Below are 11145 nucleotides of genomic sequence, written 5' to 3'. Positions count from 1 at the left end.
CCTCCTGGAATCAGGGTAGATAGCTCGCATAGCCCATTACCCAGCCTGCAGTGCAGTCAGTTATCAATCTGTCCCACAGGTTGAAGGGTGCCCAGAATATTAACAATTAAAGAGAGACTTTAGGAAACAATAGCTTTGTTTTTTGTTTTGTTGTTGTTGTTGGTTTTGTTTTTGTTTTTGTTTTTGTTTTTGTTTTGTGGCTTCATGCTGGCCAGGTTCAGGTAAACTGCACATTCTCCTCACCTGGTAGGTCTAAGGCAATACTGGGAGAAAAGCAGGAAACATGACAAACACCGTGGAGCACTAACATTGTTAGCTGGCACATCTTCCTCAGCGGGAAGGCAAAAAACAAAACAAAGAAAACAGCAGTATTAGTGAAGGCTCTCTAGATGAACAGATCTGATAGAATTAATCTGTGTATATAGAAAGTGGATTTATTTTTAATTGTTAGTGTGAGAGAACTCTCCAATTTCTTATGAAGGCACTTGGTGCTGTGAACTTTATTTTTAGCACTGCCTTCATCAAGGTTGCGTACATCTTACCTTCATTTTCACTGCATTCTATTAAGTCTTTGATTTCTTTATTTCTTCCATTCTTTGGCCCTGTCTAGACCTGTGAAACCAGAAATTTTGCTTTCAGCGATGTTAAATACATACCATGCAGGAAACAAGCACCAGTTATTTTCATGAGTTAGCTTTCACTGATTTGGACTGTGGGATTACTTCTGTAATTCTTGCTCATTTAATTCTGATAGAGCACTGGCCTCTCTTTAAGGAAAACTAATGTTTGAATAACTATTCAAATAATAGAAATACCTATGTAATGTTATAGAGTCCAGCTACATTAATTATAAAATACATTAATCATATACAAATGGATATGTAAAATTTTTAAATGTTTAAACAGGTGCTCCAAAAAGCAAATAAAAGTGTTACCATCTAAGGTGGGTTATTTGATCAGCAGAAAACAAAGAGAGGTGTCACTTGTCTAAGACTATCACATTTTATTCAACTACAATTTAATGTCATTATTTAAATTAAAATGAAACAAGTCACTATGTCTTGTAACCCCATTTTTACTTTTTCACGCGGCATGACTCATTTGCAGAAAGCTCTCATACCATCCAGAAAAAGTAACTTTCAGCATTTCTATAGTATACTATAATAGCACATTGCTTATTATTTCTCTAACAACTCTTGCCTACAAACGCTTGATATTTTTCTTCTCCACATACCAACTTTTTTTTTTTATTATTAACTTGAGTATTTCTTATATACATTTCGAGTGTTATTCCCTTTCCCGGTTTCAGGGCAAACATCCCCCTCCCCCCTCCCCTTTTTTATGGGTGTTCCCCTCCCCATCCTCCCCACATTACCACCCTCCCCCCAACAATCTAGTTCACTGGGGGTTCAGTCTTAGCAAGACCCAGGGCTTCCCCTTCCACTGGTGCTCTTACCAGGATATTCATTGCTACCTATGAGGTCAGAGTCCAGGGTCAGTCCATGCAGAGTCTTTAGGTAGTGGCTTAGTCCCTGGAAAGTCTGGTTGCTTGGCATTGTTGTACATATGGGGTCTCGAGCCCCTTCAAGCTCTTCCAGTTCTTTCTCTGATTCCTTCAACAGGGGTCCTATTCTCAATTCAGTGGTTTGCTGCTGGCATACGCCTCTGTGTTTGCTGTATTGTGGCTGTGTCTCTCGAGAGAGATCTACATCCGGCTCCTGTCGGCCTGCACTTCTTTGCTTCATCCATCTTGTCTAATTGGATGGCTGTATATGTATGGGCCACATGTGGGGCAGGCTCTGAATGGGTGTTCCTTCAGTCTCTGTTTTAATCTTTGCCTCTCTATTCCCTGCCAAGGGTATTCTTGTTCCCCTTTTAGAGAAGGAGTGAAGCATTCACATTTTGATCATCCGTCTTGAGTTTCATTTGTTCTAGGCATCTAGGGTAATTCAAGCATTTGGGCTAATAGCCCACTTATCAGTGAGTGCATACCATGTATGTCTTTCTGTGATTGGGTTAGCTCACTCAGGATGATATTTTCCAGTTCCAATCATTTGCCTACGAATTTCATAAAGCCGTTGTTTTTGATAGCTGAGTAATATTCCATTGTGTAGATGTACCACATTTTCTGTATCCATTCCTCTGTTGAAGGGCATCTGGGTTCTTTCCAGCTTCTGGCTATTACAAATAAGGCTGCGATGAACATAGTGGAGCATGTGTCTTTTTTATATGTTGGGGCATCTTTTGGGTATATGCCCAAGAGAGGTATAGCTGGATCCTCAGGCAGTTCAATGTCCAATTTTCTGAGGAACCTCCAGACTGATTTCCAGAATTGTTGTACCAGTCTGCAATCCCACCAACAATGGAGGAGTGTTCCTCTTTCTCCACATCCTCGCCAGCATCTGCTGTCACCTGAGTTTTTGATCTTAGCCATTCTCACTGGTGTGAGGTGAAATCTCAGGGTTGTTTTGATTTGCATTCCCCTTATGACTAAAGATGTTGAACATTTCTTTAGGTGTTTCTCAGCCATTCGGCATTCCTCAGCTGTGAATTCTTTGTTTAGCTCTGAACCCCATTTTTTAATAGGGTTATTTGTTTCCCTGCGGTCTAACTTCTTGAGTTCTTTGTATATTTTGGATATAAGGCCTCTATCTGTTGTAGGGTTGGTAAAGATCTTTTCCCAATCTGTTGGTTGCCGTTTTGTCCTAACCACAGTGTCCTTTGCCTTACAGAAGCTTTGCAGTTTTATGAGATCCCATTTGTCGATTCTTGATCTTAGAGCATAAGCCATTGGTGTTTTGTTTAGGAAATTTTTTTCAGTGCCCATGTGTTCCAGATGCTTCCCTAGTTTTTCTTCTATGAGGTTGAGTGTATCTGGTTTGATGTGGAGGTCCTTGATCCACTTGGACTTTGTACAGGGTGATAAGCATGGATCGATCTGCATTCTTCTGCATGTTGACCTCCAGTTGAACCAGCACCATTTGCTGAAAATGCTGTCTTTTTTCCATTGGATGGTTTTGGCTCCTTTGTCAAAAATCAAGTGACCATAGGTGTGTGGGTTCATTTCTGGGTCTTCAATTCTGTTCCATTGGTCTATCTGTCTGTCTCTGTACCAATACCATGCAGTTTTTATCACTATTGCTCTGTAATACTGCTTGAGTTCAGGGATAGTGATTTCCCCCTGATGTCCTTTTATTGTTGAGGATAGTTTTAGCTATCCTGGGTTTTTTGTTATTCCAGATGAATTTGCAAATTGTTCTGTCTAACTCTTTGAAGAATTGGATTGGTATTTTGATGGGGATTGCATTGAATCTGTAGATCGCTTTTGGTAAAATGGCCATTTTTACTATATTAATACTGCCAATCCATGAGCATGGGAGATCTTTCCATCTTCTGAGGTCTTCTTCAATTTCTTTCTTCAGTCTTGAAGTTCTTATTGTACAAATCTTTTACTTGCTTGGTTAAAGTCACACCGAGGTATTTGGGTCTATTATGAAGGGTGTCGTTTCCCTAATTTCTTTCTTGGCTTGTTTCTCCTTTGTGTAGAGGAAGGCTACTGATTTATTTGAGTTAATTTTATACCCAGCCACTTTGCTGAAGGTGTTTATCAGCTTTAGTAGTTCTCTGGTGGAACTTTTGGGATCACTTAAATATACTATCATATCATCTGCAAATAGTGATATTTTGACTTCTTCTTTTCCGATCTGTATCCACTTGACCTCCTTTTGTTGTCTGATTGCTCTGGCTAGAACTTCAAGAACTATATTGAATAAGTAGGGAGACAGTGGGCAGCCTTGTCTAGTCCCTGATTTTAGTGGGATTGCTTCAAGTTTCTCTCCATTTAGTTTAATGTTAGCAACTGGTTTGCTGTATATGGCTTTTACTATGTTCAGGTATGGGCCTTGAATTCCTATTCTTTCCAGGACTTTTATCATGAAGGGGTGTTGAATTTTGTCAAATGCTTTCTCAGCGTCTAATGAAATGATCATGTGGTTTTGTTCTTTCAGTTTGTTCATATAATGGATCACGTTGATGGTTTTCCGTATATTAAACCATCCCTGCATGCCTGGGATGAAGCCTACTTGGTCATGGTGGATGATTGTTTTGATGTGCTCTTGGATTCGGTTTGCCAGAATTTTATTGAGTATTTTTGCGTCGATATTCATAAGGGAAATTGGTCTGAAGTTCTCTTTCTTTGTTGGGTCTTTGTGTGGTTTAGGTATAAGAGTAATTGTGGCTTCATAGAAGGAATTCGGGAGTGATCCATCTGTTTCAATTTTGTGGAATAGTTTGGATAATATTGGTATGAGGTCTTCTATGAAGGTCTGATAGAATTCTGCACTAAACCTGTCTGGACCTGGGCTCTTTTTGGTTGGGAGACCTTTAATGACTGCTTCTACTTCCTTAGGAGTTATGGGGTTGTTTAACTGGTTTATCTGTTCCTGATTTAACTTCGCACATACCAACTTTTGAAGGTGATTGCTTCATCTCAAATCTGTGCTCCTTCTGCTTTGTGGGGGTGGGGGGTGGAGTAAAAGTAGACAAGATGGCTGAAGCTCTCACACCCATCTGACAGATGAGAGGGCATTAAAGAATAAATCAGATTCGAGATAGAAGTTGGTTGGTTGACACTGTCCAGACTTTAACTACAAGCTGGGTTTTCACCAGCACTAACTGGGACAGCGCTTTATAAGTGTAGAATCCTCTAACCACTGCTATTGTTTGCATTCATTTAGCACAATGTCCTCCTAAGGCACCCAGCTTGTCCTCAACAAAGGAGCATTTTTTTTTACTTTAAAATTTATGTCACTATGAATATAAGTGCAATGAACATGTGAACTCTGATCCATCTTAAAACACATTTCAAGTGCTGGGGGTATACTGAGAAGATGGCTGGGATCCAGAGCAATTCTGCCATTTTATGAGAACTTTGTATATTGCCCATAGACATACACAGGAATAGAATGAAAATGTGTGGGAAACGTGGTTTACTGTGGTGCTTGTGTCATGGGGTTGGGTGGCTGTAGGTAATGTGTACAAATGCAGTCAGAACACATCCACTAAATATGTGCAATTTCATATCAATTATAACATGCTTTTAACTAATTTTAATTGATATCTGTGGAAAATCCCAACCTTCTGCTCGCAGAGTTTGTTGGTATCACCCAATCCCATGTCACCTAATCCCAAATCCACTGTTCAGTTCTGGACTGTGTCTTAGTTTCTTTTCGTTTTCTCAATGAAGTTGTACTTAGTGAGATATCGTCCATGTGACTGTAACAATGTATCGTGTCACCAAAGTCTATACTAAAGTGCCCTTTCTATGTCTCTAGTAAGTATTCACATCAGTTCCTGATTAACACACTTACTGTAGTCAGCTAACTTTATGATTATGTAGAACATCTTTTCCCCATGTATACAACTGGAAACAACACGATGAATATTGTGTGTGTGTGTGTGTGTGTTTCAGAGAAAGATGTTAGCTTTGTTCAATTTGCAACATAAATTCAATATAATCCATAGAAAATCCCTAATGATTTATAATAGAAACCGTCACTCCACAACTATTTGCCATGTGAGAAAACTTGGAATTCTTAATAGTTTCAATGGGAGTATGAATAAAAAAATACTACACATGTCAGCCCAACAGTGTTGGAGTCCCAATCCGGGTGGGCCAGAGAAAGCCAACCTCCATAGCTTCTGGTCATTGATGGGTTCCTCCATGGGGCCAGGAAACAGCTTCCTCTCTCAGTCTGGATTTTCTCCCTCTCTTCTGTACTGAAGAGAACCTGCAAAAGCTTCTTGAAGCCATCTACAGTGAGCCTGAGGGTGAAGAGGACTGTTTCCACGAGATTAAATACTGAACGGAGGAGTTCTGAGATCTCCAGTTATAAACGTCAGTAGTGACTAAAGGGCCAATAGTGATGAGTTTGGTTTTCTTCGTCACCAACCAGCAGGACAATAGACTCAGGCTCTGGAAAAAGACCAATAGTCCCTGCAGCAGCCCCCCCCCCCACCATACACCCCCCACCCCCACCAGACAGCTGTGGGGTTGCCTGTGGGCTGTCTGCCAGCTCCACCAGAGAAGCTGAATAAGCGGAGTTGGGAAAATTTAAGGCAAAATCTTCTGCCTGTTGTCTGGGGAGAAAAAGTCTAAGCCAAAAGGCTGGTCCTCTAGGAGGTCTGGGGAGAAAAAGTTTAAGCCAAGAGGGCTGGTCCTCTAGGAGGTTTAGTCAGACAACCACAAAATGTTTTTGGTCCAACTGGACAAATTTGAGTTAGAAAATGACTTTCTCAATCCCTTGGACCAATCCCACAGCAAAGGATTCCTCTGGGGAGCAGCCTGTGTTGAAAGTGGGCCATTCTGACATGCAGAGTGTTGTTAATTTATCTTTTGAAATAATGACAGAGAGATTCCCTCCCCCTAGTTTTACCATCCTTAAAATGGCTGAGGAGAAATTCTGGCAGGGGTGAAGGTGCCTGTCCCACGTTAAATGTTTGTCAGAAAGTCTCCCCGTAAGACAGATAGCAACAAACACAGAGCACAGCAAAATTCTTTCCTTCTCTATCAGGCAGAAACAGGGAACAACCAGAAGATGGCGCTCACACACAAAAAAGACATTTCTCTCCTAGTCAGGTGGGAAACTAAAGTAACCAAATGGGTGGACACCTGTGGCTCTCTGAGCACAGGTCCACCTGGCTATGAGGCCTGAACATCGTCCAGCCCCTGTGGGGTTGCACATCCGGAGAGCTGCACCTGACAACAAAATACGTTTTTAGTCCTCTTTTAGGACAGAATTACAGAATTACTTAAAACAGAATTATTGTGGGGCCACGCAGGCACAGATAGGCACAGGCAGAAATTACTGTACATACACACAGGGACAGACTCAGACACAGACAGGCATTACAGCTTTTGAGACCCTTCAGGTCAGGTCCTGGAGGCCTTGGAGTTCCCGGCCAATGCACCAAAATGCTGTGCCAGAAAGCGTTTTTGAACCCCAACAGACCTCCAAGGAACTGGTTCAGATCTAATTGTGTTAGAGTCTCTTTACTTACGTTCGAGCTTGGGCCACACCCCTGTGTCTGATGCAGCAGAACAGAAGGGGCAGCCTTAAGCTTAGTTCCTGGCATTTATAGAGACAGGAAGGGGTTATCTAGCCTGGTACACATTTGATTGGGGGTAGAGAGGCATTATGACCTTTAACATAATTGGCTGGTGCTGGGAGCCAAACCATAAACTTAACTTCTGTTTTTTACTCCTGATTGGTGGTTGTTAGGAAGTGTAGTGTCAGAGGCAGGTTTGTAACCTGGAGGTATAGATTTGTTGAGGATTAACCTGGAAACATGCTAGATACCAGCCTGTTAGTTAACTTGAATTTAAGTTAGGTCAGGTGCTCTAAGACGGAGTCTGAACCCAAGAGCTTTGGTGTATCAGGCATAGCCTAATCTAATCATAAATAAGAATGAATCGGCGGATCCCGGCCCGCAGCAGCTCTCTGCTCCCAAACCCTGTGGGAGAGAGACCTCACCGACTGATCAGGTGGGCACTCCTGAGGCTGCAGAGCGGAGGAGACCACCAACACTGCCCACCCCTGCCCACATCCCTGGCCCAAGAGGCAACTGTATAAGGCCTCTGGGTTCCCGTAGGGGAGGGCCCAGGAGCGGCAGGACCCCTGCCTGAGACACCGCCGGAACCTGAAGGAAACAGACCGGATAAACAGTTCTCTGCACCCAAATCCCGTGGGAGGGAGAGCTAAACCTTCAGAGAGGCGGACACGCCTGGGAAACCAGAAGAGACTGCACTCTGCGCACATCCAGACGCCAGAGGAAAACAACAAACGTCATCTGGAACCCTGGTGCGCGGAGGCTCCCGGAAAGAGCGGCGCAGATTTTCCCGGTTGCTGCCGCCGCGGAGAGGACTTAGGCAGTACCCCACGAGCAAACTTGAGCCTTGGAACCACAGGTAGGACCAACTTACCCCTGCAAGAAAGCTGCCTGGTGAACTCAAGACACAGGCCCACAGGAACAGCTGAAGACCTGTAGAGAGGAAAAACTACATGCCCGAAAGCAGAACACTCTGTCCCCATAACTGGCTGAAAGAAAACAGGAAAACAGGTCTACAGCACTCCTGACACACAGGCTTATAGGACAGTCTAGCCACGGTCAGAAATAGCAGAACAAAGTAACACTAGAGATAATATGATGGCGAGAGGCAAGCGCAGGAACCCAAGCAACAGAAACCAAGACTACATGCCAACATCGGAGCCCAATTCTCCCACCAAAGCAAACACGGAATATCCAAACACACCAGAAAAGCAAGATCTAGTTTCAAAATCATATTTGATCATGATGCTGGAGGACTTCAAGAAAGACATAAAGAACTCCCTTAGAGAACAAGTAGAAGCCTACAGAGAGGAATCGCAAAAATCCCTGAAAGAATTCCAGGAAAACACAATCAAACAGTTGAAGGAATTAAAAATGGAAATAGAAGCAATCAAGAAAGAACACATGGAAACAACCCTGGACATAGAAAATCAAAAGAAAAGACAAGGAGCTGTAGATACAAGCTTCACCAACAGAATACAAGAGATGGAAGAGAGAATCTCGGGAGCAGAAGATTCCATAGAAATCATTGGCTCAACTGTCAAAGATAATGTAAAGCAGAAAAAGCTACTGGTCCAAAACATACAGGAAATCCAGGACTCAATGAGAAGATCAAACCTAAGGATAGTAGGTATAGAAGAGAGTGAAGACTCCCAGCTCAAAGGACCAGTAAATATCTTCAACAAAATCATAGAAGAAAACTTCCCTAACCTAAAAAAAGAGATACCCATAGGCATACAAGAAGCCTACAGAACTCCAAATAGATTGGACCAGAAAAGAAACACCTCCCGTCACATAATAGTCAAAACACCAAATGCACAAAATAAAGAAAGAATATTAAAAACAGTAAGGGAAAAAGGTCAAGTAACATATAAAGGCAGACCTATCAGAATCACACCAAACTTCTCTCCAGAAACTATGAAGGCCAGAAGATCCTGGACTGATGTCATACAGACCCTAAGAGAACACAAATGCCAGCCCAGGTTACTGTATCCAGCAAAACTCTCAATTAACATTGATGGAGAAACCAAGATATTCCATGACAAAACCAAATTTACACAATATCTTTCTACAAATCCAGCACTACAAAGGATAGTAAAGGGTAAAGCCCAACATAAGGAGGCAAGCTATACCCTAGAAGAAGCAAGAAACTAATCATCTTGGCAACAAAACAAAGAGAAGAAAAGCACACAAACATAACCTCACATCCAAATATGAATATAACAGGAAGCAATAATCACTATTCCTTAATATCTCTCAACATCAATGGCCTCAACTCCCCAATAAAAAGACATAGATTAACAAACTGGATACGCAATGAGGACCCTGCATTCTGCTGCCTACAGGAAACACACCTCAGAGACAAAGACAGACACTACCACAGAGTGAAAGGCTGGAAAACAACTTTCCAAGCAAATGGTCAGAAGAAGCAAGCTGGAGTAGCCATTCTAATATCAAATAAAATCAATTTTCAATTAAAAGTCATCAAAAAAGATAAGGAAGGACACTTCATATTCATCAAAGGAAAAATCCACCAAGATGAACTCTCAATCCTCATCTTCGGTTGGTTTATATACAAGTGTGCAATTTCTAGGCTTGAAAGTAAAATGATGCTATCTGGTGCTGGATAGAGGAGCCTTATTTTTTATTATGGCAGCTTGCTATTTTTGTAACATGGTGATTTGGTTGAACACAATAAAGTACAGTAGTAACTGATCTCCCCTTCTTCCTGGATGAGTGAGGAGATGATTAAATGTTGATGTCAGCATCCTTGAGCATATTCAGATGAGCTTCTGCTTCTGTTGAAAAGGATGCTGTGTTTGATTGTGGTCCGAAGCTTTGAAGCACTACTTGGCATCTCCTTCCTTGGAGGTCTCACTGTTTAAACATAACAGATTTGATAGCTTGTTGGTAAGGTGAGGTCCAGCTTGTCTCCACTAGGTCATCTTCATGTGAATCCGGTGGTTATACGGTTTTGTTCTAGGGATATTTCATTTTTTTAATAACGGTTTTAGCTGACATTCATGGAGAGAATGAATCCTTAGAACTGTGCCACTAGTGAAAGGAAATCCTGTCTAGAGTATGTTTCTTTACAAAGCTGTGTCACACCATCCTTTGGGCCCTCTGCTGGAAAAGTAGAATCAAGTCTCAAATAATGCCTTTTAAATTGTATCCTCTAGTATTATAGATGTAGGACAGTACTGTATCATACCTCTGTGGATGTAAAATAGCTTGTACCTGCTTTATGATACGTAGTAGTGACTGTGCTTTATCAGAGCTGTTTTTAATGATGTTGCTCAGCATGTTTTCTTTCCAGATGATGATTGAGAAGCTAATCTAAAAAAAAAAAAAAATGGTGCCAGGTACCACAAGAGTAACAGAACTGTGCTGTTTTCTCGGGTTTTGTGTTTTGTTTTTTTACTTTTTTTTTTTTTTAATGGAGTGTGCTGGATGTCTCTACAGTTTTGTTCAGATGACCGCAGAACCTGGAAAAGCTGTTGCTGCTGTTGATGCATAACACACTGCTATTATTGGTCTTTTTATATAAATATAAATATATATATACAGATATATAATTTGAATTTTTTGAAACTTTAGCTGTGCTGTCAACTTTGGAAAAAAGTATCCCGTTTACTGTGTTGAGTTGGCACTGTACAGAAATTAACAGCCATATTGGTCTAGAAATGTTGAACTTAAGTTTTTTCCATTTGTACAGGGGTAACACACTGTATTAAATATGTAAGGTCTTATCTACGTGGGTTTGATTACAAAAACTAATAAAGTATTCTCTAAATTTAACAAAAAAAAAAACAAAAAAAACAAAATAAGAATGAATCTAGATTGTCTTTACTATACGATGACTTTTAAGCCTAAAATGGGAGGCTTGTTCTTCACCTCTTGCTTAAACAATAAGAAAGAAAAATCTAAATAAGATTGATTTCCACTATCTTTTTGGAGGAATACAAGTACCTAATTTGAGGATTTATATTTGTTCTCTCCATTAGTCTACTTTAATTTATCATTGTTGGATGTCGTAAG

The sequence above is a fragment of the Rattus norvegicus genome, chromosome 1, assembly GCF_036323735.1.
Source record: "Rattus norvegicus strain BN/NHsdMcwi chromosome 1, GRCr8, whole genome shotgun sequence".
In the NCBI taxonomy this organism is placed as follows: Eukaryota; Metazoa; Chordata; class Mammalia; order Rodentia; family Muridae; genus Rattus; species Rattus norvegicus.
Note: the sequence above shows the minus strand (reverse complement) of the source record.